A 27,427-nucleotide genomic window follows, 5' to 3' on the forward strand; every position below is an offset into this window, starting at 1 on the left:
ATCACCTGCTTGCCTGAATGACATGCAAATGTGCGCTAGGAATTAATCTGCAAATGTAAAGGATGCTTGGGAGTGGTTCTGGCTTTAATTGCTTGAATCACTCCAAGCATTGTTGTAGCAAAGATGTGATTTTATTTTTGCATGGTGGTGCAAGGAATTTTGGGTTTTGACGCTGCCCCAGATTTGAAAACCATGTAAACCTTGGGCAGCGCCAAAACCTTACGCGTCCCCACAGCAGGCGTAACAAGGAGAAATGCCTTCATTGCTCCTTGTTTTTCCTCTTTCTATGTGTGTTCTCTCTCAGGATTCTTCTTTTGCTGGAACGTGCCCCTTCCTGGCTATGTTTGTGCGCTAACGCAGACGGAGAGGACAGGAATGCGCCATATTTCATAAATACGGTGCCTTCCTGCCCTTGCACATTGGCGTAGGGCAGCGCAGCAAGAATAGCGGCGCTGCTCTGTGGCGCTGCCCTATGCCAATGACTCATAAGGCTCTTTGTTTTAGCCACACCTTTGACCACGCCCCCAAGCTCTCTTACTGACCTTTGCTTTGCTAAACACTGTTTCATTTATTTCCCCCATGAAAAATGATCTGCTGTGGGAATTGTGGGCGTTTATGGTTGTCGATAGTTGGCAATGATGAGGAGGACCAAGTGCTAGACTTTTTTGTCAGGAGGGGGTCCTTATGCTTATAATTGTTTGACAGGGGGGTCTCGGCATTCAAACGTTTGAAGACCTCTGCGCTAAAGAGAGGTGCAGGTGAGACACTGCATCACAGCCCGAAAGGTTTGCCGCAGGCAGATGGATTAAACTGCCAGAATCCTGCAGTGTTCAGGTGAGATCTGGTCCCAGTCCTTGGACAATGTAATGATCAACAGCACCAAATCAGCAGCGGCCGGTGCAGGTAAGCGCGGTGGGGCGTGGGCATGTTGACAGACGACGGAATAGGATTCATTTATTTAATTTGCCCTATTCAGTCGTCTGTCGACATCCCACTCCAACGCGGCACGCCCCACCGCGCTTACCTGCATCGGCTGGTGCTGAACACCACACAGGTAATCTGAGGGAGAGGGGAGAGAGCTGCACCCCAGAGAGGCCGCCGAGGCTTCAGACTCTCCTGCCTGCAGGCACACAGCACAAAGCTGCCGAGGCTTCAGACTCTCCTGCCTGCAGCCACACAGCACAAAGCTGCCGAGGCTTCAGACACTCCTGCCTGCAGCCACACAGCACAAAGCTGCCGAGGCTTCAGACACTCCTGCCTGCAGCCACACAGCACAAAGCTGCCGAGGCTTCAGACACTCCTGCCTGCAGCCACACAGCACAAAGCTGCCGAGGCTTCAGACTCTCCTGCCTGCAGCCACACAGCACAAAGCTGCCGAGGCTTCAGATTGCTTATGTGTGACATTCAACGGCCAAATGTGTGACATTTGAGCGACACTTTCTTGCAAGCGACATCAAAAAATGCAGTCTATGAAACATACAGATCAGAAATGAAACCTATTTGAGCAATGAAAAACTCTAAGATCTTGAAACTGCTGCCAAGCACCTGATCTTTGCTGCAGGCAGAGTGACCCTCTGCACAATTGTACGGTGAGTCAAAAGTACAATCTCTATACAGCAGGAACATTAATCATCAGCTAACTTTGACATTTTTGTGTTGCCTGAAAACTTCTGGGTACACAAGTAACTCTGCAGCAAGTGCTTTGAAACCATAAGTGATTTATAAGCACAGCACCCCCCATCTCAGGGCCAGGTGCGACTGAACCACACGTATAACATGATATCTGTGACAAAAGCAGCAACCCACTGAGCTATCCACGTAAAATACATTTCAGCCATGATACCCGTTCCTTGCAGCAGGACCCCTGCTGTGGTTCTTCATGATGAGTCTGTTCTGGCACGAGACACACCTCCGCTCTCTCGCATCAGGTCAGTGACGTCCCTGCCACCTCGGCTGCAGTCTGTGACATCACCCTCACTGCAGACAGTGCTCCGCTCTGGCAGTGCTGTGACGGGCTGGAGCCAGGGGCCGGTCCGGAGGGGGCAGGCTGGCACAGAGGTGGTCTACCTTGAAGGCCACTCCCTCTGCTCCCCTCATTGATTAATTCTCAATATTTGTACAACTAGGCATTGTCTGGGACTGAAGACTTCCAATGTACTTCTAAAATCAATTTCTGTCAATATCTAAAATCAGTTGCATTTGTCATTTGTTTTTATGCAATCAACTGATGCATTTCTAGTCCATAATGTAACTTCTAATCAAACTACCATCAGCTCAACACGCGATTGAACACCCAGCGAACTGCACAAAATGTACATTGATGAGCGGCGCTTAAACCAAACGATGAGGCCAAAATGATCAAGATTCTTCTACTTTTCTTCCAGTGATGAGAAACTTTCACGAAGAAATGAGATGATGAGAAGGAACCTCTTACTCAGAGCGCAGCGTCCAGGCAGACCAACCCTGGTGGCAGAGTCAGGCATGGCTAAGAATCCAAAGAGACTTAGAGGAGTGACTGAACTCATAATATATATCAAACTCCAGCTCCATTTGAATGACTTTTCTGTTCTTTTGTTTGATGTCTGCACCCCCTTACATCTTTGGCTGTCACTGCATTAGTCTATTCCTGCAGCTCTGCTACTCATGCAGTGAATGTCACAACCGTACTACAAGCTTGATTTCCAATTTCACTTCAGTCTTCTCACAATAGAGCCAGTAGCCAGTGCCCCTCTGAGGAGGAGATTTGCCTTTGCTGCTGTGGATGAGTTGCAGTTACTTTTAATGGAGCCAATAGCCACAGCTTCTCTTTGGCAATTTAAGTATAACTATTTACTGTCAGGCAGTTCTTGTGAAATGTTATTCTATGTCTCCATTCACAGTATCAGCCTTTACAATATGTTATGTTTCCTCTCATGTCTGGCTTCTCATGGCTACACTCCTAATGACTTTTCTTTCTCTGAAACTGTTTAATGCCACAGGCTGTTGCTCAGGTGTATGTTATGCCAACCATTTCCTCCTCGTGTGGTATTAATTACTAGTATTAGAGCAGTAGAGTTCCTGTCACTGGTCCTTCAAGCGACCGGACTGGTCATCTCTTTCCTAGGAACGGCTGCCCTCTAGCGATTGAAACGTAGACTCCAGGGAGCGCGGGTACTGGACCTCTGTTTCCAATTGCGCCCAGTCCCCCGTCTTTTGTGTGTTTGGGGTTCATTACTAGTATAACAGATTCATTCTCATTGCATTTTCTTTTTAGCTTCTGGTAAACTTGATGTTCTTTGTGGTTTTACTGAGTTAGTTGCTAAAGTTAATGAAAAGAAGATGATCTGGAGATTTTTAAGCCGCAATTAATCTTAGAAATGAAAAATAATTGTCAAGTCATTCACAGAAATCAACTGGACAAAGATATTGCTCCAATGCAAAACAATAATGCTTTTGTTATCTGTTCATTGCATAAACCTGATCTAAATGACAAGCTGTGTAACTTTCATCACACATAATTCAAATTAAGCGTGGAGATGGCATAGCCTTGGCAATTTCATAATGGTTACATTCATCTCATTCAAGATTATATAAAATCAAAAATGTTCGTTATCATTTATGTTAGTTTAAATAATCCACTATAGTCTGTCCGGACAGCCTGGCCTTGTTTAAATTATATAATAGATATTAAAGCACTGGAAGGTGGTTAATAACTTTTCAGATGTTATAGTCGTGTTTTTATCTGATACGCAACATGGTAAATAGCTTTGAAATCTCAAAAGCCATGCCTGTCAAAAAGAGCACCACTTTCAATCTACCGACCACCAATTAAAAACATTTTTAATTTGCTTTGTGGCATGCAGTGCAACACTTTTGTAAACAATGGTTTTCATAGTTTTTACATGTTTCATGTAATTTAGTTTTAACATAATTATCAAGATATAATCAAAATCCTTTTTTTAAATAGTTGTTTTTTAACCTCATCATAGAGATCTGAATATGACTTTGTTTTTTGAAGTCTTGCTTCAGATGTTTTGTGAGTCATTTGAGATTTGCTCCATCTTGATCTACACAAATCCTCATTCCCCTTTAGGAGAACCAGCACTTAATAATACTTCTAATACCAGCTTATCGATTACATTTTTGAAGATGTGAATCTGTCTGTCTGTCTCTCTACCTATCTGTCTATCTCTATATGTATCTATCTATCAAAGAAAACGCACCTAAACTAATGGTCACAACTGAAAGGCGACTGACACTCTCACGTTGTGGTTACTTCCGCAACCCATAAATCACGCAACAGCCATGCAAACCATACCTCCCCTACAAACGTCAGCACCCATGACTCCCCATGATATAATAGATGCAATTATAAATAATGTAGCTTGTCAGACTACTTATTGCATTAGCTTTAACACTATCAATCCAAGTACAACCAATATAATGTATTTTTTGAGTTGCGTCGTTATTTACTGATGTGCATGCAGGTCTTGTATCGCCTTTGGTTTGGGATTGATGATTTTCGTGGCTGTTGCGTGAGTTGTGGATTTGCGGAGCCGACCATAACACTGGGAATATCTCTGTTTTCTTCAACTTTAACCCCTAACCATAACTTTCATGAAATGTACGTTTTATTATATACCTGAAAGTGTTATAACAAATCTAACCATAACTTCACATTAAACTTGTTTATTCAGTGAATTTCTGACTTTTTTCATCATACACCACAACAGTTGGGTGAAGCACCTGGCACCCAGTCCCCCTCAGCCAGGAAACCAAATAGTAAAAGTGGGAACACTGGAGTAAGAACTAAACACTTCATAGGCACAAGCCTTCCCCACTCTGGAGGTAGGATATTTTCATTTCAACTACTTCTGTGTATGTTCTAAAAGTAGCAAATGGTGTACTGGGGCAAAGAGGATTGTTTAATGATGTAGTGTACAATAAATATCACATTAGTCAAATTTATTAAATCCTTGGATTATTTGATCTCCAGTCAACCAGATATTTAGGAAGCTTTTATCCTATGTCCTTGAGAAATTGGCCATTAAGAAATAGGAGCACGTAGAAGTTAGGAGTCCTGGAAACACTGAGGTCAGTTCCATGGATAAGCATCTTGTGTCTCATCTTTTTGTTTGCTAACACAACACAGCCTACTAGAATTACTTACATTATGACAATAGAAATCAGCTTCTCTTTATAACCAGAAACAACCTCATTTTATTTCCACTTACTTTTATTTGGATTTTTTTTTTATTTTAAATGTGCAGTAATTTCCCTTTTGGGCGGCACAGGGTCGGGTAAATACAGACAGATCTCATGTTATAATAACGTTCAATGACTACTTTGAGCCAAGCACTACTCTATACTGCAATGATGTTCAAGGCGCTTCAAAGCACATCAGGAGCAAATTTTAAATTCCCGCATATAACTGGGGAAAGAAAAAAAGGATGGGGGGGGGTGAAGGGGCAGATTTGGTTGAGAATTGGAATGCAGCAGAGTGAGCCTTCATATGAAGAGGTGTGAGATGAAATGAGCAAATTGTTACCTTGGGGCCTCTGGATGCCACAGAGAAAAAGAGAAGGGATTAGAGTTGCTGGAAAATACTGCATTAGGGCGGTTATGCCAATAAATAGATCATTATGTGCAACAAACTGGCATTCAGTTGGGGGTAGGGGGTCATTTTCAGCCAAAATGGACGTTAGGCAGTCCAGGAGCTTGTCCCGCCAGGGGACACTTCCTGAGACCTTTGACGTCCTCCATAAGAATGGTAGATCCTTTAGCTGCAGCCCATTTCGTGAGGACCCATGACCTGGGCCGCAATTAAGGATGGAGATTTAGGGGGTTATTTATGGGAGCCCTGTTCCATTTTGCATCATGTAAAGTGGTATATGCGTGATGCAGGGCTTTCATAAAGATTTATGAAGCCATACAAAGCCACCCTGCATACCTTTTGAGGGGCGTCATAAATCATGAGTAAGACGACACAGCGCAAATCGCTCTGCACCATGGAGGCATTCCATGGGCATGAGTGGGTTTCTCATGCAACACCCATGGAATTTGACACTGCACTAGATTTAATAAGTGATGTAAACCTGGGGAAGCGTCAAATCCACATACCTCCCGAGGTGAAGCGCAATGAGGAGAAATATGTGAATTTCTCTTCGTCTTTTTCCCTTTCCATGTATGCGTCATTCAACATCCCACCTAGAAAGAGGAAATCGCCTTGTAGGATTGTTTTTGTGCAGGAAGGTGCTCCTCCCTGCACAAAAAAATTCCTGTCTGCAACAGAGGCACCATGGTGCAAGGGTGCCTACGTGGGCACTAGGCTGCCAAAATGGCACCAGCACGGGCAGAAAGGGCAGGAATGGACTGTATTGCTTAAATACGGAGCATCACTGCCCTTTCACTGTGGCATAGGGCAGAACAGCAATGTGCCTTCCTGCTCTTCCCTGCGGCAAAATCCCATAAATGAGGCCCTTAGAGTTCAAGTGAGAAGTGATCATGTGCTTAGCCAGTGGCGAGCCAAGTTCGCCAGCTTAGCGGTTGCCCAGTCGTTTTGGAAGCACTAGGACGATGGAAAACCAATCAAGAGGTTTGGCTGTAATGGTAAACAAGTAATTTGTAATATAAGTTCAAAAAAGCCTGAGGAGTCGACGGGCCCAAAGAATGTGTGTAAAATCAGCCATTGAGCCCAGGCACCGAGTGCAGGAGGCGGCAGCCTTCACGAAGCATCTATTGAGACTTGCAGGGGAAAGGTAGGCTCTGAGCAATATAAAGTACTGTAGCAATACAAAGTTTGCGTTAAATTAGATTAAATGTGGCACTTCGATCACTAGGGTCCATTCCTATCCATTAGGAAGCATGTAAAATGAATGATTTGTAAAACCAGGAGATATACCTGTACCCGGGGCCCATCGCCTAGAGAGCTTGAACAAAAGGATGGGGGCCACACTTTGTGTAAAGCCTGTTTAAATGTGCAGTCTAAAAAGAAATGGCCTTGGTGCAGGTTGAAATTATCGATGAGCTCCTCAAAGGAAAGCAATCGGTCACCTTCAAAAAGGTCCCACACCATTGCCATATTTGGCTCATGCTATGCTATGCTATGCTATGCTTTGCTATGCTATGCTATGTTATGCTAGGGGATTTGTAAAGCACATGGCGACCCGAAGGCATCCCAGCACTGACGGAAAGAGAGAACCACTGCACCAAAACAAGAGGCGTCTTGCTAAAAAGCCAGGTCTTGAAGGATTGTCGAAAGCTCAGCTCGTTGTTCATGGATCCAATGTTGGAGATTACGATTCCCGCAGCAGATTGCGCCACTAGGGCTGGGAAGGAGCACGTAGTGGACTGCTGGGGCACAAGGGACCCCACTCTCAGTGAGGAAGAAACAATGTAGCCCCACCCGGAGGAAGTGAGGGTGATGGTGGAAACAGAAAGGAGATGTGAGCAACAAAGTATTCAAGTCTTCCACCAGAAGTGGTGGTAACTGTATTGCAGTCTCCTCAAGGGAAAGCCCTACAAGCCACGTACTCAGCCATTGAAGTTGGGCCGCTAGGTAGTAGAGCTCGAAGTGAGAAGCCCCAAACCCCAGAGTCTACCGGAAGGCGGAGTTTGGCGATTGCCGCTCTCCTTTTCCCAGTATTCCAGATCAGGCCTCCCAGGAGGCGATCTAGATCTTGAAACACCAATGCAGCCAAAGCTGATGGCAAATTTACGAAATGATAAAGGATGTGCGGGAGAATTACCATCTTTGAAAGCGCTGGGCTATGTGACCCAAGAGACAGGGGGCGTGATCTCCAGAATGATGTCTGGGAGTAAATAGCTGGCACCGCCCAGGTCTGAATCTGCATGGTAAACCTGATTGTCTACATAGCAGAATATTGTGCCCTCTCAACGCAGGGACCTCCACCCTAATCTATGATGGACTCTGGAATATCAGTAAATGGTGGAAACGTGTATGATTTTAACCAGTTCTCTTGAAGGTCAGAAGCCGCCGCAAAGTGCTCAAGGAGATATTTTGGCTCAGGTGTATCCAGTGAAAACCTCCCACCTCTGGAAGAGGCACTAATGAAAAGTAAATAGATGGCTGATGACAAATGCACATGTGCTATGGGCACAAGAACGTCTTAGATTCCATTTTGCTGATATTTCATTCAGCACGGCACAGCCACCACATTTGCTGCATAAAGGGGAAAACACAGTGCATGCCAAATCTACAAATATTGGCTGGCTGATGGTGTCATATCTGCCCTGGTGCACAAGGAGGCTGCCTTGAGTTATGCACAGACTCAGGCCCAGGGGCAGAGGAACGTTTGCAGTGTCTTGCTCAGGATATTTTCTAGGTCTTTCTTTTTCAGTCCACATTCCTGTGTGTTGACAACCGCAGAAGGATCAGATGCATTGGATGTGGGCTGTACACTAAAGCCTCCATTCAATGCATCAGTTTCTGGATGAATTCTTTTTATTATAGACAGTTAGCAGAACGGCAGCAATTTAATTCTTGCAGATAGACAATATTGTCAGTACATACATGAGCAACAATCATCCACACACTTCCCCAAATATGCAGAATAGCAATTGGCAGTGTGTGTGCTCCGCCATCTCCACTCCGCTTCCGGCTGAATGACTGCCTTGAAGGGGGGACACAGAATCCCTCTGTCACTATTCCAGTTTCCCTTCGCCAGAGTTTGGGGCAGCCCCTGCTCACATAGACAACCCGCTCCGCTTACACACACCAATCCATATCCTCATCCCAATCCCTCAGGGTTGGTCCAGAGTCTGAGCCCCACTTTCTTCCTATATTGCGTTTCACGACCATGAGGCCGATTGTAACCCATAGTCTTCCTCCTCTTGTGAGATCTGTTGTTCCCCATATGTTCAACAGGCCTAATTGGGGGGTGAGGTCAATATTTTCAGTCAGAACCAAATCCACCTGGGATATCACTTCTCCCCAGTAGGTTGGATTATGGGACAGTCCCACAAAATATGGAAGAAGGTGCCTTCGGCAACACAGACCCTCATACAGTGTGGCAAGGTTCCTCTTCCCATTTTTACAAGAGCGGTGCATTCTATGCAGCATTTTCAGTTGAAATGGGAACGTAAAGCAAGTTCTTTGGGCGACGCAATCGCCTCCAGCCACTCCTCGTCATCTACGTGACCTAGGCCCTCCTCCCATCTCTCTCGGAGTTTCGTTAAATTATCAGGGGAATTATTTAAAATGTACCAGTATGTTAGGGAGATTGCCTTCTTTGGTATGTAATCAGAGTAGTCTGTCTTCTAATGGGGATGATTCAGGCAGGTCCTCTGTTTGAGGGAATGCTCATTTCAGTGCGTGATTTATTTGATGGTAGCGGAATATTTCTGTGAGTGCTAACTCGTGCTCCTGCTGTAATACAGTAAAAGGTTTTATCCCTTCAATAGTCCACAGGTCACCCACCCACGAGAGACCTCTGAGGTCCCATTTATCAAAACCTCTGTATCTCGCCAGTAGGCCTAGATGCATCGAGTCCCATAAAGGAGTGACCTGTGTAATTCTGTCATGCCACCCTAATGCCGTAAATGTCGTGTTCCAGATTTTGGATGTTACCAAGGTGGGGTTGTGAGGTTGCACGTTGCATCTTCACCCATATATCGCCCTTTGATACACTCCTGTTGTCATATTATAGCGGTCAATTCGGTAAGCTGGGTCTCCCGTTGGCCAAAGCACCCAATGATTGACTACAGCTAGTTGTGCAGCCCAGTAGTAATATTGCATGGCCGGAAGGGCAATACCGCCGCCATACCAGCTCTTTGTTAGTTTGTGTAAAGCTATTCTCGGAGCTTTCCCATCCCATAACAGTGTTCTTACAGTTGCTTCTATAGCTTCAAAATATGTCGGGGGACTGGGTGTGGTGTATTTTGCAGTTTATATAAGAATCGGGGTAATGCCACCAAGAGCAGCTTTTCCCAACAATGTGAGGGGTAAGGTTCTCCAGTGTTGTACATTGGTCCGGAGTCGCGGCAGGGTGGGTTCTAGATTGTGGTCATAGAAGGTCACCGGGTCTTTAGTAATGTTTAGGCCCAGGTATTGAAATCCCTCCGTCACAACCTTGGCCACGCAGAACCTTGGAATCCGGGGAGTATCACCACTCAGGACGAATATTACTGATTTGTCCCAATTTATAGTGTAGCTCGAGTAATTTTGGTATAGGGCCAAAATATGGAGGATTCTGGGTAGTGAGGCATAGGGGTTGGAAATCTATAAAAGGATGTCATCGGCATATAGAAAGATTAGATCTTCCCAGGTTTCTGACAACTTGAGCCCTCCAATCAGACGGACGCTCCTGATCCACACCGCCAAGGATTCCAAGGCCATAGCAAATATAAGCGGAGAAAGAGGGCAGCCTTGCCTCGTGCCTCTTTGTAAGGTGAATACTGCTCATCTACCTCTGTTTACCAACACCTGTGCCATAGGATCTGTATAAAGGAGGCGAATCCAAGATAAGAATTTGGGGCCAAAACCTTGTTTCTCTAAGACTGCAAATAAGAAGCGCCATTCCAGCATATCGAACGCCATCTTGGCGTCCAGTGAAACTACCAGGGCATCCTCCTGGATAGTATGTGCCCTCCCCAGTATTCCATGAAGGTTTCTCAGTTTTGATGTAGTATTTCTACCTGGCATCAAGCCTGACTGATCAGAATGTATTATTGAAGTCAAGATCGGGGTTAGCCTATTTGCCAGCAATTTCGCTAAGAGCTTAACTTCGGCATTTAGCAGTGAGATTAGCCTGTCGGACGAACAGTGGTCCAGTAATTTCCCAGCCTTGTGGATCACAACGATGTTAGCTAATCTTTGATCATCTGGTAAACTCCCGGCCTCTAGGCTTTCATTAAACATTTTGACCAAGTGGGGGAACATCTTAGATGCTATCAATTTGTATAGTTCAATGGGGAGGCCATTGGGGGCCATTGCTTTACCTGAGTTCAAGGATCTGATGGCCTTCGTCAGTTTGTCCTCTGTAAGGTCATTAGGGTGGTAATAGCTTGCGAGCAGAGTCTGTTGTTACGCTTGGTGATGGTGTGTATTTTTCTACATAGTACGCTGCAAAGGTGTCCCCTATGCTCTGCCTATTCCGAATAGGAGCTACCTCCTTCGTGGTCATTTCCAGCATCCACATAGACACTGCTTCCTGCTTCTCCAAGCAGGCTAGCAGCTTTCCTGCTTTATCACCCACATTTATAGGCGATGCAGGGTTACTTTATATCTAAGTTTCGCTGCCTCCTCAGGAGTGTCTTTGTGTTCTTTCGTTTCGACAATTAATATATGTCTGACTGTCTGCGGATCTATAGCTGTCAGATCGGACTCAAGGTAGTGGAGTTCCCTCTGGAGTTCCTCCAACCACGCCACCTTTTCTTTTTTGTGACCTGCATTTGAGGCAATGCCTTGACTCCGTAGCACCATCTTGAAGGCCTCCCAGAGAACCTGGGTCGATTCCACAGTACCCTCGTTTTCCCAAAAGTACTGCTCCGTGGTCTTTTGTAAATCAGTCTGAATGCGCGGTATCTTCAGGAACCAAGGATCAAGCGGTACAACGAGGCCCGTCGGGCCAAGCCTCGCACCATAGACCACCCAAATAAGGGAATGATCCGAGATACTTCTGGGGAGGAGACCCACATCCCCAAATGTTTGAGAGAACTGCACCAGTCCAAATATGTAGTCTATGTGCGAGAGACTGCCGTGTGCCCCAGAGTGGAAAGTAAATTGGTTAGTTCTTGGGTCGTGTATTCGCCAAACTTCCACAAAGCAGAGCGCCACTAAAACTCTGCTAATAATTTCCCTGAGGGATCATGGCCCGTGCCGGCCTCCTATCGTGGTCCTCATCAATTGCTGCACTGCAGTCACCTCCAATGATCAATTCCCCCTGTTGCAGTTTAACAATGAGTGAGCCCAAATCTGTCAGTGCCGCCGCATGGAGTCTAGAGAGGATGTATAGTGAAATAATATTAAATAGATGCCCCTCCCAGTATCCAGAGATTGCGATGAAACGTCCCTGTGGGTCCTGTAAGATGTGTTGAACAGTAAAAGGGAATGTGTTCGGGAGAAGGGTACCTACTCCCCTCGATCCCCTGGTTACCTGAGTGTGCGACTAGTTTGTATCCCCATCTATTCAGTGCACCATCTGATGTCCCCTGCAAATGCGTCTCCGGTAATAGGATTACCTCCGGTAGGTGTCGTTTCAAGTCGTGTAGTACCACCCCTCTCTTCATCTTATCACCCTGTCCGTTCACATTCCAGGACAAGAGTTTGAAAACGTGTGTGTTGATATGAAGTCATTAAGTATCTAGTCTAATTACAATTATGACAACTGGGTAGGGTCCCCCATTGTGGCACAAGGGGTATGTGCTCACGTCTCCCGGGAACTTCTCCCCGGCCCCCTGTCTGGTGTCAGGTAGCACAATGCCACCTGTCAGTGTAGAGCATTGCAACCCATGTGTCGGACCATACTCGTTGTCTTTTCTACAAACCACAATGTTAAACATTATCAAAAACCCAGAACATTGAAATACCCACTTCCCCCCACCCCCTTCCCTGCCTCCCTGCAGTGTGGACTCAGAATTGCCCAAACCTCCCAACTGTACAGAGCGCCTGTGTACCCTGTTCTCTGATCCTGTTCCCAACAACTCATTATAGGGACAAAGGTGTGACCCAACCTGGGGCGGCCACTCTCCTCTGCCCTTCATATCAATCGGTTCTGTATATCGCATGAAATCAAATCTGTGAGGCCTGGATGGGTCCCATTTCCACGGACTTATTTAGCTGGGCCAACATGAGTCAAGCTTTAGTTGCATCAGTGTGACAGTGTCTAGGGGGCTGCAGTCTCAGAGGAAGTTTGCTCTGTCGTGTTGGCCCTCGGATTACGATGTGGTTCAGTATTTGTAGGGTTTTTATCATCTCTCAGGTTGTCTGTTTGCGTTTTACGGTTCTCAACCTTGCACCCTCCTCCAACCAGGCCCATGCATCATCAGGAGTTTTGAAAAACCTGGTCTTGTCCTCTGCCGCCACTCGCGGCAGGAAATATCATAGCATATTTCAATTCTCTTTCCCTCAGGGCCTTCTTGACTTCTATAAAGGAGCATCGCAACTTCTGTACTCCGATTGTAAAGTCTGGGAAAAAAGTGATCGTCACATTTTCGAGCTTGAGAGGTGGACCAGTTCGAGCTGTCTGTAGTATAATATCTCTAGCCCTTTAATTGAAAATTCGTGCCACAATTGGGCAGGGCTGGAGACCAGGCTTTGGCAGGCTGCCTGAGATCCAATGTGCCCTCTCCACCAAGAAGAAGGCAGAGAGACGACGGGGCTTCAGCTGCTTAGAGATAAGGTCCTCCACAAAGAGATCAACTGCCTGACCCTCCGCACGCTCCGGCACCCCCAAAATTCTGAAATTGTTCCTCCAGGAGTGCCCTTCGAAATCCTCCAGTCTTTTCTCTAGTGCGGCCGTAGTGGCCAGCAGGGTACGAACTAGCCCTTACAATGTTTTGGTAGAGGTCTGCAAGGTGACAATGGAATCTTCAGCAGACTTGACGCAGGAGCCAAGGTTTCAAAGGTCCGCGCACATCAGGGTGACTCCTGGTGCTACTGTATCTATTTTACCTTCCAGCGCTGTGCGGGCCCCTTGGACAGCCGTCATTATATCCTGCAATGTAGGGGTCACGGCGGGGTCTGGAGTAAGCGCCATTTGTTCCTCAGATGATGGTCCCTGGGGATCTGACTTAGCATGGACAAACTTGTCTAGTTTTGTTTGCTTCCCGACATCTCTTTGCCGAGCTGGTTACTCTTTGATCCTAGGGAAGGGTCAGGCTCTCAGCCCCGGAAGGAAACAATACTGGTGTGCAGGTCCTGTGGATTAGGGTTGAACCTCAAGACACAAAGCACGCGGACCATCAAATGTCTAAGGCACACTCCGAGGTGTAAGCTCGGGCTGGCTCTCACCTCAATATCTCAAGTGGGGCTGCCCTGTAGATGAGTCAAGCACTCAGGAGAGAGGACAGAACAGGCGGGGGTGGGAAAAAGTTCCGGTCTGGCCCAGGTCCCCAGCAGGAAGAAAGACAGCGACAGTGCCAGGGCTGCGTGGGTCGGGCCAGTTCTGTAGGCACAGAGAGCATGAAATGATGAGACTTCATTGTCATCCTTCCCAGTACACCATGGGGCACAAGTCAGAGTCAGCCTCCTACACCTTTGTTCCAGGCGTGCAGCAGCCTGTCTTGTTTCGACGCAGCTGGCTCTCTCGCCTCCGAGTCCATTGTCTCCGCAGAGCTGCTCCCCCACTCATCCAGATCTTCTGGGCAGGATCAGCTCTCCAAGCCCTCTTGTCCACTCTCTCCCCATCGGGCCTCGGCCGGAACAGCAGCTGCAGCTCCAGGACATCTCACCCGGCCACTCCCAACTGTTATGTCAGGGAGACACCCATGTGTGCAGGCTTCACCTCGTCGCTGTAGTCTTCGGCAGTTTTTCAGCACCGCACGACTCGCATTTCCCCACCAGTACGGAGCGGTCAGTGAGGTATTCATGCGAAATTGGAGATCTTAACGGATAATACAGGGGGATAATATGGAGAGTGGCCGGAGCTCCTTCAAGAAGCGGCCATCCCGGTCAGCTGTTAGCCACACCCCCTCCTCTGGATGAAATTATTGTATTATTTGTACCGGCTTCCACTAGGCATTAGTTACTGACATTTTTGGTCAGTCTATCTTTGAATATTGAGCTTTATGTCTTGTGCTGAGTCACACCAGTAATTCCCCTTGGATCCAAAGCTGGTATGGCACTGTGAAAGGGCAGTATTCCAGCTCAAAACAGCCAGTGTCCCAGTCCAACGCACACACACCACCGCCAGGCACTTACTAAAACTGGAACAGCATCACTGACTATAACTGGAACACAGCTTCCAACACTCACCGACCCGAACACAGCAACAACTTCCCCAAAGCCATCAAGAATTTCAACAACTGGATCATCTTCTACGCTGACACCCAGGCCCTCCTCAAAGACAGTAATATAACAAAATATAGACCCCAGGCCCCGCGGAACATGAATGAACTCAGACTGATGAAACGCCACTGCTAGCAACTGCAGTACAAATGGATAATGACCCAGAACAATACAAACAGATGCACGTTCAAATCAGCCCTGAGACGTGCACACTAAATGTGCCACTCTGGCAGAGATAATCAGTGCCAGAACCAACAAAACAAGGAAATATTTGCCATTGTGAAGGATTTCACCTCACGAGCATCCGCCTTCAACTTGATCACTCACATGCAGGACCTCTGCAACACTCAATTCTTCAGCAACAAAAATCACCACCATTTATAGCAACTTCAATCCGCAACTGGACCAAACAGACCTCGCCAAATGCCTTCCGATCTTATCCAAAGAACCAATGCTACCCACATGACTCATCATCACCCCAGAAGAAACAACAGCCACCACGAAATCCATCTACTCAGGGGCCCCATCGGAGTCCTGTCGCCACCAAACCTACTCCAGAGGACTGCAACTCTTTAGAGCCATGCCCACACCCATTCTGAATGACTCCACCTCTTCTGCTACCTTCCCAAAAGCTTGAAAACACACAACTGCCCTCCAATTGCTGAAGAAACCCTCCACAGATCCTTCATCACTTGCCAACTACAGACCGATCTCCCTGCTACCATTCCCGGCTAAGGCATTAGAGAAAATCATCAACAGATGCCTCACCGAATATCTCAATGACCGCCAACTCCTCAACATCACTCAGTCTGCTTTCAGACCCAACACAGCATGGAAACTGTCCTCATTGCCACCATGGATGATATACACATGACTCTGGCAAGCCCTCATCCTCATGGACCTCTCTACTGCATTTAAGATGGTCTCCCATTTTCATGCACTACCTACGCGACATTGGAATCCAAGTACATGCACCCTGATCGATCTGCTTCTTCCTGACTGGAAGGACCCAGTCAGTCAGCTTGGCCCTGTATACCTCAGACTCCCCCACAACCGCATCTGCTGAATTCCACAAGGATCCTCCCTGAGCCCGACCCTCTTCAACGCATACATGATCCCTCCAGCCAGCATCATCCACACTTATGACATCATTGTCCTCTCCTACGCTGATGACACATAGCTCATTCTCTTCCTTACGAACAAGACACCCGGCGCCTGGTACCTGGAACAAGTTCAGTGCTTGCATGACTGAAATCGCGCACTGGATTAAGATCAGATGTCTCTGTCAGGCGCTGAGCCTGGGCGCCTACCAGGAAAACGCAAGAGAAAAGACTACATTCCCCAGAAGTCTGGCGGCCGAATGGGAGGAGCCGCGGCTTCATAAACAATGGACGCGACCGAGCCGGTGCGCGTAATTCTGACTGTGAGATTAGAGCCGGGAGTGCTCTTGGCTAACGGACCATTTTGCCTCGTGCCTACATGCCACTAGGTGGGGGCTGCTAGGGAGGCTGTTTCCATTTCCCTCGGGGTGCTGACGTAAGCGCTGTCGAGTCTTGCTCGGCGTCTGGTCGAGATTCCGGATGAACCTAACGTTTCCTACGGGGCGCTGAGGCAAGCGCTGCCGTACTGTGCCCTGCTCCATTCTCACCTCAACAGGGACGCGGAGGATGCCGGTTGGTACACCAGTGTAAAGGGGCACTACCAAGGATGATGCTTGGCGGATTCAGATGGTGCTGACGTAAGCGCTGTCAGCCTGAACTGTTGGTAACCACGGAAGGAGGAGAGGAACAGGACCCTGACGGATAAGGACTCCGGGCCGCCAGTGCTAACCAGGGTTGGGTTGTGGTGGTGCGGGAGCACTGCAGAAGACTACCGAACAAGTACTGTGGTGTTAATTTGTTGAGTCAGAGCTCAGGAACACGAGAGAGACAGTGCTTCCTGGAACTTTTTGTTTGGTGCTTTGTTTTCATGAGTTAGGGGAGAGGAGTCCCGTGGATTGAAGGCCGCATTTACTTAGCACGTCCAATAGTCCAGTGCAGGGCAAGACACATGAGGTTCTCTGGCCTTTTAAACTGCTGGGCGTTTCTTCTGCGGCTAAAGGGAGGAACAGGGTATGTATGGCTGGGTATGTGTGATTGATTCCAGTATAAAAGGGGAATGCTGGGAAGGCTTGATGTGTTTGTTTTATGTTTTATTGTATTAGGTGCGCAGTGGCATCACTGGAGAGAAGTATCTCTTGGTGACACGCAAGAACCCCAAACACACAAAGAGAGGGCTGAAGGTAATAGGCGCGTGTAGTGAGACCATATGAGAGTAGCAGTCTTGATATATGTGTGGTAACCGTGTATTCTTTTGTTACAGGTATCCTCATCCCCGCTGCTCCCTTATTAATTTCTTTCCCTCGCCTGATTGCCCTATTTCTCTGTGTGGGTATAAAGCAGAGTTGGGGACGTCTGGAGGGGGACTCCTTTGTGCTTCGCCCGGATCCTACAGAGCCGCTGTGGACCGTTACAGAATTACGCGCCCACGAAATAAAGCTCCTTACGGCCCGGGCAAAGCACAATCATGGCGTCTTTAGATGATGTATTACAGGCCCTACTGTTAGTGCAGCAGGAATTGGCTGCCTCTAAGGCGGAGACCGCGGCCCTCAGAGAGCGGGTGGATCGACAGAGTAGGAATCCGTTTGATGCAACCCAAGCATCGTCTCACATACAGGTGAACGTACCTCCTCCCATCCCCTTGGCTAGTCCTGAGAGGATTTCGGGAGACCCCCTCAAAATACAAACATTTCTAACGCAGATTATGTTACACTTTTCGTGTAAGCCAGCTTCCTTTCCCAACCATCATTCCCGGGTGGCTTTTGCAATATCGTACATGACGGGAGATGCAGCCAATTGGACTGTGCCACTGGTGAAATATGATGACCCCCTGCTTTCGGATTGGGATTCGTTTCTCAGGGAGTTCGAAAGGGTGTTTGATCGAAGAGCCACCACCTTCTCGGCCGTTCGAGAACTGTTAGAGCTCAAGCAGGGGAGGCAAGATCTGGTGACATACCTCACTCAGTTCAATCGCCTGATAGCAGAGACGGCGTGGCCGGAAGAGAAGAGGATGTCTCTGTATTATCAGGGACTTAGAGACGACATGAAGGATGTGCTTGCGCAAATCGCTCCTCAGCCTACCACGTACACCGATTTAATGAACCTCACGTTGCGTTTAGATCATAGGCTGGCGGAAAGGAAGGGAGAGAGGGTGTACGCTCACGTCGAGAAAACGGAGAGGGGGACCAGAGCCCCGGTAACCCCCCTTGATTCACATGCAGAACCCATGGAAGTGGGCACTATTCGAGCTCCATTATCCAGAGCAGAAAGAGAGAACCGTAGGGTATCGGGCTTATGCATGTATTGTGGGAAAAAGTGCCATTACGTGAGAGACTGTTCCGCTAAACCCAGGAAACCGGGCGGGTATTATCCCAATAAGAAGGTGGCGGTCACCACTGTACCCCCATACCTACATGATGAACCGACCTTAGGGGAGGGGGTAGACCAACCCCGATCTCCGGTGTTACAACTGCCCTCGTTGGCAACAACCGAGCTAGTGGCCTCGGAGTCACACATCGTGTTGTCTATGTTCCTTTCTGTGGGCTCACATACTCATCAGGTGGAGGTGATGATAGACTCAGGAGCCACCGGAAACTTTATTGACAGCGGGTTAGCGCAGCGTCTGGGTCTTCTGCACGTCCCCAGGGCGATCCCGGAAAGAGTGCTGGCGGTAGACGGGAAGCCATTGAAGTCAGGGCCCATTAGCGAAGTCACGGAGGAGCTAATCCTGATAAAGACAGGGAACACTCAGGATCATGTGGAGACTATTGTGCTGAACATAATCGAGGCACCTCAGTAGGAAGTCATACTGGGTATGCCCTGGTTGTGGAGCCATAATCCCACGGTCGATTGGAAACAAAAGACGGTGGTGTTTGACTCAGAGGAGTGTAGAGTGACGTGTGTACAACCCACCACCCCCACGTTCTGGCTCTCACGCAGGGGTACCAAATAGCCACTGCAGCAGAGAAGGAGACGGTCCTCAGGGCTGGACTGGGACCCACAACTGGCCCTGGTAAAGTGCTCGACCGGCCCCCTCGGGTGCTGCCGAGCTCTGTGCCAGGGCCGGTATTCGGCCGATTTTGTAACAGGGCCGATTTTGCAGCTATGCTGCAAGAACGGCCCTGTAACAAAAACGGCCCCCAGGGGCCCAAAACCGGCCCCCACCTGTGCGGCGCACCGGGGGATTGCCCGGTGCCCGCTACTGCCAGTCCGGCCCTGACAGTCCTTCCCTCCGTGTATGAACGCTTCAGTGATGTCTTTAGTGAACTTAAGGCAGAGAAGTTGCCACCACACCGCAACTACGATTGCCAGATAGATCTCGTTCCCGGGGCGCTCCTGCCTTCATGTAGAGTGTATGCCTTATCGGAGCACGAGACCGCTCATCTGCGTGAATACCTGACACATTATGTAGACATTAGATTTATCAGGCCCTCTCGTTCACCTGCTGCTTCGCCTTTTTTTTTATCAAGAAAGCCAACGGTGAATTAAGGACGTGTATAGATTATCGCGTGTTGAACAAAAACACTGTCCGAAACAGATACCCTCTTCCCCTCATCCCTGTCTTGCTGGATCAGGTGAGGGAGGCTGCCATCTATACCAGGCTGGACTTAAGGGGGGTCTATCACCTGGTCCGGATAAGGGAGGGTGATGAGTGGAAGACGGCGTTTAGAACACGCTATGGTTTATTTGAGTATTTGGTTATGCCGTTCGGGCTTTGCAATGCCACGGCGGCATTCCAATTCTTTTTAAATGATGTCCTGAAGGAGTTCATAGATAAGTTGCCGGTCGTCTACATTGACGATATTTTGATTTATTCCAACGATCAGGACGCACACATCAAACACGTGTCACAGATTTTGCGCAGGTTAAGGGACCATAGTTTGTTTTGCAAGTTGAGCAAATGTGAATTCCACGTGGCAAAGGTCGAATTCCTGGGGGTGGTACTTAGTCCCTCGGGCTTGTGCATGGCAGAGAGAAAGGTGAAGGCGGTGCAGGAATGGCCTGTTCCTAAGAATGTGAGAGATGTGCAGTGTTTCCTGGGTTTCTCCAACTATTACCGGAGATTCATTTCACACTTCTCACAGATTGTCTCTCCTCTCACTCGTTTGTTACGAAAGGGAAGCACCTTTTGTTGGACCCTGGAGGCCATGGAAGCATTTGTCTATTTAAAGGGGGCATTCACCACAGCCCCTATTCTGCAGCACCCTCAACCGGATGAACCGTACATCGTGGAAGCAGATGCCTCGGACATAGCAGTGGGAGCCGTGTTGTCACAACGTGAACATCTATCGGGACAACTGCATCCTATAGCCTTCCTGTCAAGGAAACTGACGCCGGCCGAACTGAATTACACGATAGCGGAAAAGGAGTTGTTGGCTATCAAAAAGGCATTCCAGGAGTGGAGACATTATCTGTGGGGGGCTAAACATCCAGTCACGGTGTACACCGACCACAGGAACCTACAGTATATGAAAGCGGCCAGGCAACTCACACAACGACAAATGCGTTGGACATTGTTTTTTGCAGACTTTGACTTTGTGGTTACCTTTGCCCAGGTTCGGAAAACAGAAAGGCCGATGCGCTATCCCGACAAGAAGAAGACGACGAGTCCAGGCAACGCGTTGTCGAAGCCATCATTTCTCCGGAGAAAGTGGTGTGTTCAATCACAGTGGACACTTTCCTGGATGACATAAAAACCCATCACACGCTAGCGCAATGGCATAGGTGGGCGGAACAAGAGCCGCATCGACTGGTCAAACAGGGGTTGCCCTTCTTTGGGAATAGACTGTTCTTGCCTTCTTCGGTTCTCAGGCGCAAGGCGTTCTTGTGGTGTCATGACTCTATGTTGGCCGGTCATCCGGGTTGTACAAAGACCCTACAACTACTGCAGAGACAGTTCTGGTGGGAGCACATGGGCAAGGACGTCCGTCAATGGGTAAAAAACTGTGACACCTGTGCCCGTGCCAAGGAAGACCATTCCAAAGCAAAAGGCAAACTGGTTATCAAGCCTACTCCTTCTAGGCCCTGGCAAAACATAAGCATGGATTTCGTGGTAGGACTACCACTAGACCAGTGTTGTAATGCAATCTTGATGGTGGTGGACAGCCTCACTAAAATGGGACATTTCATTCCGTGTAAAAAGTTACCCACAGCTAGCCAAACCGCTCAGTTGTTGCTCTCTCATGTAGTGAAGTTGCACGGACTCCCGGAAGTGATTGTGACTGACAGAGGCCCGCAATTCATCGCCCGTTTCTGGAAAACATGGTGCAAGGCCTTACAGGTAGAGGTGGCCACGTCCACTAGCTTCCACCCGCAGACGGATGGCCAAACTGAGCGGCTGAATCAAACTCTCAAAACTTATCTGAGGAGCTACTCGAAGGAAGCCAGCACCTCATGGGTGTCTCTGTTGTGGTTGGCGGAACTGGCCTATAACAACGCTTGGCACAGCTCCATAAAGGAAACGCCCTTTCGGGCCAATCATGGGTATCACGCCAAGGTCCTTCCATTGTTCATTCCCTGCGAGACGAGGAACCAACCTACCGTTTCCCTGCAGATGAAGGTCCTTCAGGCGATGCAAGACAAGGTACGGAAGAACCTGGATAAGGCTACACAGCTCTACAAGACCTGGGCTGATCACCGTCGGCAGGAAGGACCCGTTTATCATCCGGGAGACAGGGTATGGTTGTCTACTAAATACATCCGCTTTAAATTGCGCAGCGTGTTTCATCCCAGGTTCATCGGTCCTTATATCGTTGTATGCAGGATCGGTCCTGTCGCATATAAACTGAAGCTACCTGCATCTCTTCGCATCCATCCCGTGTTTCACTGCAGTTTATTGAAGCCAGCGGTCGGGGCCCGAAGAGAGGCGGTTCCGCCTGTGTGCCGTGATGGGCAACTGGAATACGAGGTCCGGAAGGTGTTGGATTCCAAGTACCGGCAGGGCTGTCTGTGGTATCTCATTTCGTGGAAGGGATACACTGCAGAGGATGACTCGTGGGAACCGTCGACGAACGTCCATGCTCCTGCGGATGTGCGCTCGTTCCACGTGCGCTGTCCAGATAAGCCTGGACCTAGGAGGCGCATGGGAGGGGGGCGTACTGTCAGGCGCTGAGCCTGGGCGCCTACCAGGAAAACGCAAGAGAAAAGACTACATTCCCCAGAAGTCCGGCGGCCGAATGGGAGGAGCCGCGGCTTCATAAACAATGGACACGACCGAGCCGGTGCGCGTAATTCTGACTGTGAGATTAGAGCCGGGAGGGCTCTTGGCTAACGGACCATTTTGCCTCACGCCTACATGCCACTAGGTGGGGGCTGCTAGGGAGGCTGTTTCCATTTCCCTCGGGGTGCTGACGTAAGCGCCGCCGAGTCTTGCTCGGCGTCTGGTCGAGATTCTGGATGAACCTAACGTTTCCTACGGGGCGCTGAGGCAAGCGCTGCCGTACTGTGCCCTGCTCCATTCTCGCCTCAACAGGGACGCGGAGGATGCCGGTTGGTACACCGGTGTAAAGGGGCACTACCAAGGATCATGCTTGGTGGATTCAGATGGCGCTGACGTAAGCGCTGTCAGCCTGAACTGTTGGTAACCGCGGAAGGAGGAGAGGAACAGGACCCTGACGGATAAGGACTCCGGGCCACCAGCGCTAACCAGGTTTGGGTTGTGGTGGTGCGGAAGCACTGCAGAAGACTACCGAACAAGTACTGTGGTGTTAATTTGTTGAGTTAGAACTCAGGAACACGAGAGAGACAGTGCTTCCTGGAACTTTTTGTTTGGTGCTTTGTTTTCATGAGTTAGGGGAGAGGAGTCCCGTGGATTGAAGGCCGCATTTACTTAGCACGTCCAATAGTCCAGTGCAGTGCAAGACACATGAGGTTCTCTGGCCTTTTAAACTGCTGGGCGTTTCTTCTGTGGCTAAAGGGAGGAACAGGGTATGTATGGCTGGGTATGTGTGATTGATTCCAGTATAAAAGGGGAATGCTGGGAAGGCTTGATGTGTTTGTTTTATGTTTTATTGTATTAGGTGCGCAGTGGTATCACAGGAGAGAAGTATCTCTTGTTGACACGCAAGAACCCCGAACACACAAAGAGAGGGCTGAAGGTAATAGGCGCGTGTAGTGAGACCATATGAGAGTAGCAGTCTTGATATATGTGTGGTAACCGTGTATTCTTTTGTTACAGGTATCCTCATCCCCGCTGCTCCCTTCCTAATTCCTTTCCCTCGCTTGATTGCCCTATTTCTCTGTGTGGGTATAAAGCAGAGTTGGGGACGTCTGGAGGGGGACCCCTTTGTGCTTTATACCGCTGTGGACTGTTACAGTCTGAAGGTGAACTCAACAAGACAATAATGGTGATCTTAGGGAAATGCACTTCACTGTAGGATCCCACCTCGTGGCCAATAGAGCTAAGATTGACCCACCCCCCCCTCCCACACCAAGAACCTCAGGATCACTATCATCAACAGAAAACTCAACATACTGCCAAAATCAACGTTGTCAATGACTCATGCCACCATACTCTAAAGGGGCTGTGGAAGCATTTCAAATGTCTTCCAATCAGCACCCGAAAAACTGTCATGCACGCCCTCATCACAAGCAAGCTGGACTACGGCAACACCCTCTATGCAGATCTGACTAAATCCCAACTCCCCAGATCAGGCTATTCTGGATGTGAATGTCAATATTTGCAAAGAGGTACAAAAAGCGCTCCTTAGCCCTAAATTGAAAGCAAAGGAGGCAGGACCCAAATGGTTTGATAGGCTTTGTTTGAAGGCCCATAAAGATCTAAAGTGGGCCCTCAAACAAAAGCCCAGGAATAGGACGGCAATTAAAGCTGCCGAAGTAATTATGCGCAAGCACAAGAGGATAGGAAGAGCCAACTTGTAAAAATGGCTTGGGAGTAATTAAAGGAAGCACGCAAAGAGAGACTTAATTTATCCTTCTGGAGGATTGTGAACTGCCCTCTTTTCAATGCACTAACCCAACCAGACATGAGGCAAATGATTCCAGCTAAAGACTGGGTGGTGCATTTCGAAAATATTTACTCCAGGAAAGGCGCACATAAGTCAGTAAAACTGATGGAAAGGGAGCTGCCCTTGACGTTTGAATAAGACAAGGAAAAAGCTGGCATACTGGGAACCGCCTTACGAAAAGCGCCAGGGCCTGATGGGGTTCCCGGGGATCTGTTCAAATCATACGTGGAACTCTGGACCTCTATACTCACTCAACATTTTGAATTCAGTAGCCCATAGTTATATCCCCACATCCTGGAAACAATCAATCATCGTACCAGTCTTTAAAAAGGGCAATTGAGATGATCCAGCGTGCTACCGTCCTATATCTTTATTACATTCCAAGGTTAAGGTCCTGGGTAAGATTCTTCTAAAAATATTGGTGGACTGGTCTGATCATAGAGAAATTCTTTCAGATATCTAGTGTGGTTTTATGCCGGGAAGAGGGACAATTGAAGAGAATATTAAACTATATTTGGTAATCAACAAATATACAACTGTTAAATGGGGAAACATACATCTAGCCTTCATGGACCTTGGCACAGCCTTTGATACAGTGGACGGATCAAACCTGTGGGCTGTGCTGAGGGATTTGGGGGTGGAAGAGTCACTTGTATCTTTTTTGTCTCATTTGCACAAGCGCCTATTTTTTTATTCTTATTTTTTTTATTTAATGCTTTATTATATAGCGCGGACTTTACCCGAAGGTGTCAGAGCACTTCACAATAGGAACAGTAATGATACATAAGGAGAAAAATTACAAGTGAGCATGTACAAAAGCAAACGTTATGTTACATGAGGCAATAGTGACAATTGTGCAAGTATCAAGAGCAAATAAAATACAAGAGGTACGTTACAAAAGGAAAAAGTGACGTGTGCAGGTTACAAGAGCATACAAAGTACACGTAGAGGTAAAAAATTGCAATAAATGGCAGAAACTCAAAACATAAAACAAAAGTTACGTTACATAAGGCAGTGGTGGCCGTTGTGCATGTATCAAAAGCAAACAAAATACAAGAGGTAGCAAACGCTACGTTACAAAAGGAAAGGTGACATGTGTGCATGTTACAAAAGAGTACAAAGTACAAGTAGAGGTATAATACTGCACTAAATGGCAGACACTCAAAACACAAAAACACACTGGGAAGACACTTCTATAGGCATGGAGAACAGAATTTCCTAGAATGGAAGGACTTCCTTCAGAAAATAGAGGGCGTGAATTAAATTTGGAAGTGTCTTTGAAGGAGGAGAGCTTTGAGGTCAGTTTTGAAGGCCTGGGAAGAGGTGGTGGTCCGGAGCTGAGGCGGAAGTGAGTTCCAGATTCTCACCGCATTGCCTGAAAAGGATTGGGCCATCGATTTTTCCTTCTTGAAAGTGGGAGGTTCAAGCAATACCTTTTCTGCATTACGTGATGGTCTGGAGCCTCCAGAGAGTTTCAGTTTATTCGCCAGGTAGCGAGGGGAGGAGGAGTGCAAGGCTTTGTGGGTGATACAGGCAGTCTTGTAGATAGATCTTGCCTCTATGGGAAGCCAACGGAGGGTGGATAAAATGGGTGTGATGTGGTCGCTTCTTTTGGCCCCATATATGAAACGAGCTGCTGAATGGAAAACAGACTTCAGGGGGGACAGGTGGGATTTGGGGAGGCCAGTAAGAAGAGAATTGCAGTAGTCCAATCTGGAGAGAACCAGCGATTGGACCAGGGTTTTAAGGTCGTGCTCCGGGAAGAAGCGACGAATCCCCCAAAGAAGGCACAGTTGGTATCGAGCAGACTTTGAAATGGAATCGATGTGGGAGAGTAGATTGAGTTTTTTGTCGAGTATGACACCAAGGGATTTTGCGCTGTCGACAATGATGGCTTTATTGTTCAGTAGATTCATCTGATCCATCCATGATTGCACTGGGGGAGGAGAAAGTGAGGAGGAGGAATTCAGTTTTGGAGGGATTCAGGATCAGTTGATGAGTTAACATCCAGTTTTGAATGGAGTCGAGAGTAGAGCTTAGGAAGGAGAGATCGTGAGTGGAGGCCACCTTAAGGTAGATTTGAGTGTCGTCCGCATATAGATGATAGTGGATCCCGGATTTACTCAGGAGATTTCCCAACGGTTCTAAATAGAGATTGAACAATGTGGGTGCAAGTATGGAGCCTTGAGGAACACCTTGACCGACCGCCAAAGGAGATGAAAGACTGTTCGCTATTTTGATCATTTGGGATCTATCAGAGAGGAAGGAGGCAAACCATTTAAGCACAGTGCCCTCCATGCCCATTCTCTTTTGAAGAGTGTTAAGGAGAGTGTTGTGAGTGACAGTGTCAAAGGCTGCAGAAAGGTCAAGGAGGATTATAAGACAAGACTCTCCCAAATCGAGTATCCGCAGCGCGTCATCCATCACTAGCAGCAGGGCTGTTTCAGTGCTGCAGTTTTGCATGAAGCCGGACTGGAAATTGTCAAGAAGATCATTGTCCTTGATATGACGAGAGAGTTGTTTCGCTACACATTTTTCTGTGATTTTCGCAAGAAAGGGTAGGTTAGTGATGGGGCGGTAGTTGTTGAGGCCGTTCGCATCAGCGGTGGGTTTTTTAAGCAGAGGGGTGACTTGCCCAGTTTTGAAGGAAACAGGAAGGGAGCCTTGACTGAGGGAGAGGTTGACCAGAATGGTCCAATAGGAAAGAGAATAGGTATAGAAGTCAATGGCAATGGCACTAGGGATGGGGTCAAGAGAATGGTTAGAGGGCTTTGTATCGAGGATGCATTTAAGGAGGGCATCATCAGAGATGGGGTCAAAGTTTTGCCAAATGGTTAAGGATTTGCGCTCCTCTGTAGAGGTAGGGTGAATGACCTGATCTACAAGTGATTTCACCTTTTCGTCAAAGAATATAGCGAATTCCGCCTAGAAGCCTCTATGAGGTATGACCCTCAGGGAGAATGCACTACGCACTACGCACTTTCAGTTAGAGCGGGCGGTCCGTCAGGGATGCATTATGGCCCCAATGCTATTTATAATGTACATTAACAGGCTGGACCAGTTTTTATGGCGGAAACCAGAATGGTGCCAGCATTATTGTATGCAGATGACTGTTTTAGTTGCGGGGACACCAAATGGCCCACAGTTATTATTAAATCTTTTTTTACGAATTAATGGAGGACTTAGGGCTTAAAATTAATTACCTTAAGTTCCACATTATGGCAGTTGGCCCATCAAAGAATAAGAAATCAAAAGCATACCATATCAAGGATTATTATTTAGGAAAAGTGGATACGTTTTGTTACCTTGGTATTTTGTTGGACAACCAACTAACTTGGAGACCACTGATAAAAGCACATATATAATCTCTTAATAGGGTAGCTTATGGGATAGATTCCTTGAGTAGGTGTTTAAGA

The sequence above is a fragment of the Triturus cristatus genome, chromosome 7, assembly GCF_964204655.1.
Source record: "Triturus cristatus chromosome 7, aTriCri1.1, whole genome shotgun sequence".
Taxonomy (NCBI): Eukaryota; Metazoa; Chordata; class Amphibia; order Caudata; family Salamandridae; genus Triturus; species Triturus cristatus.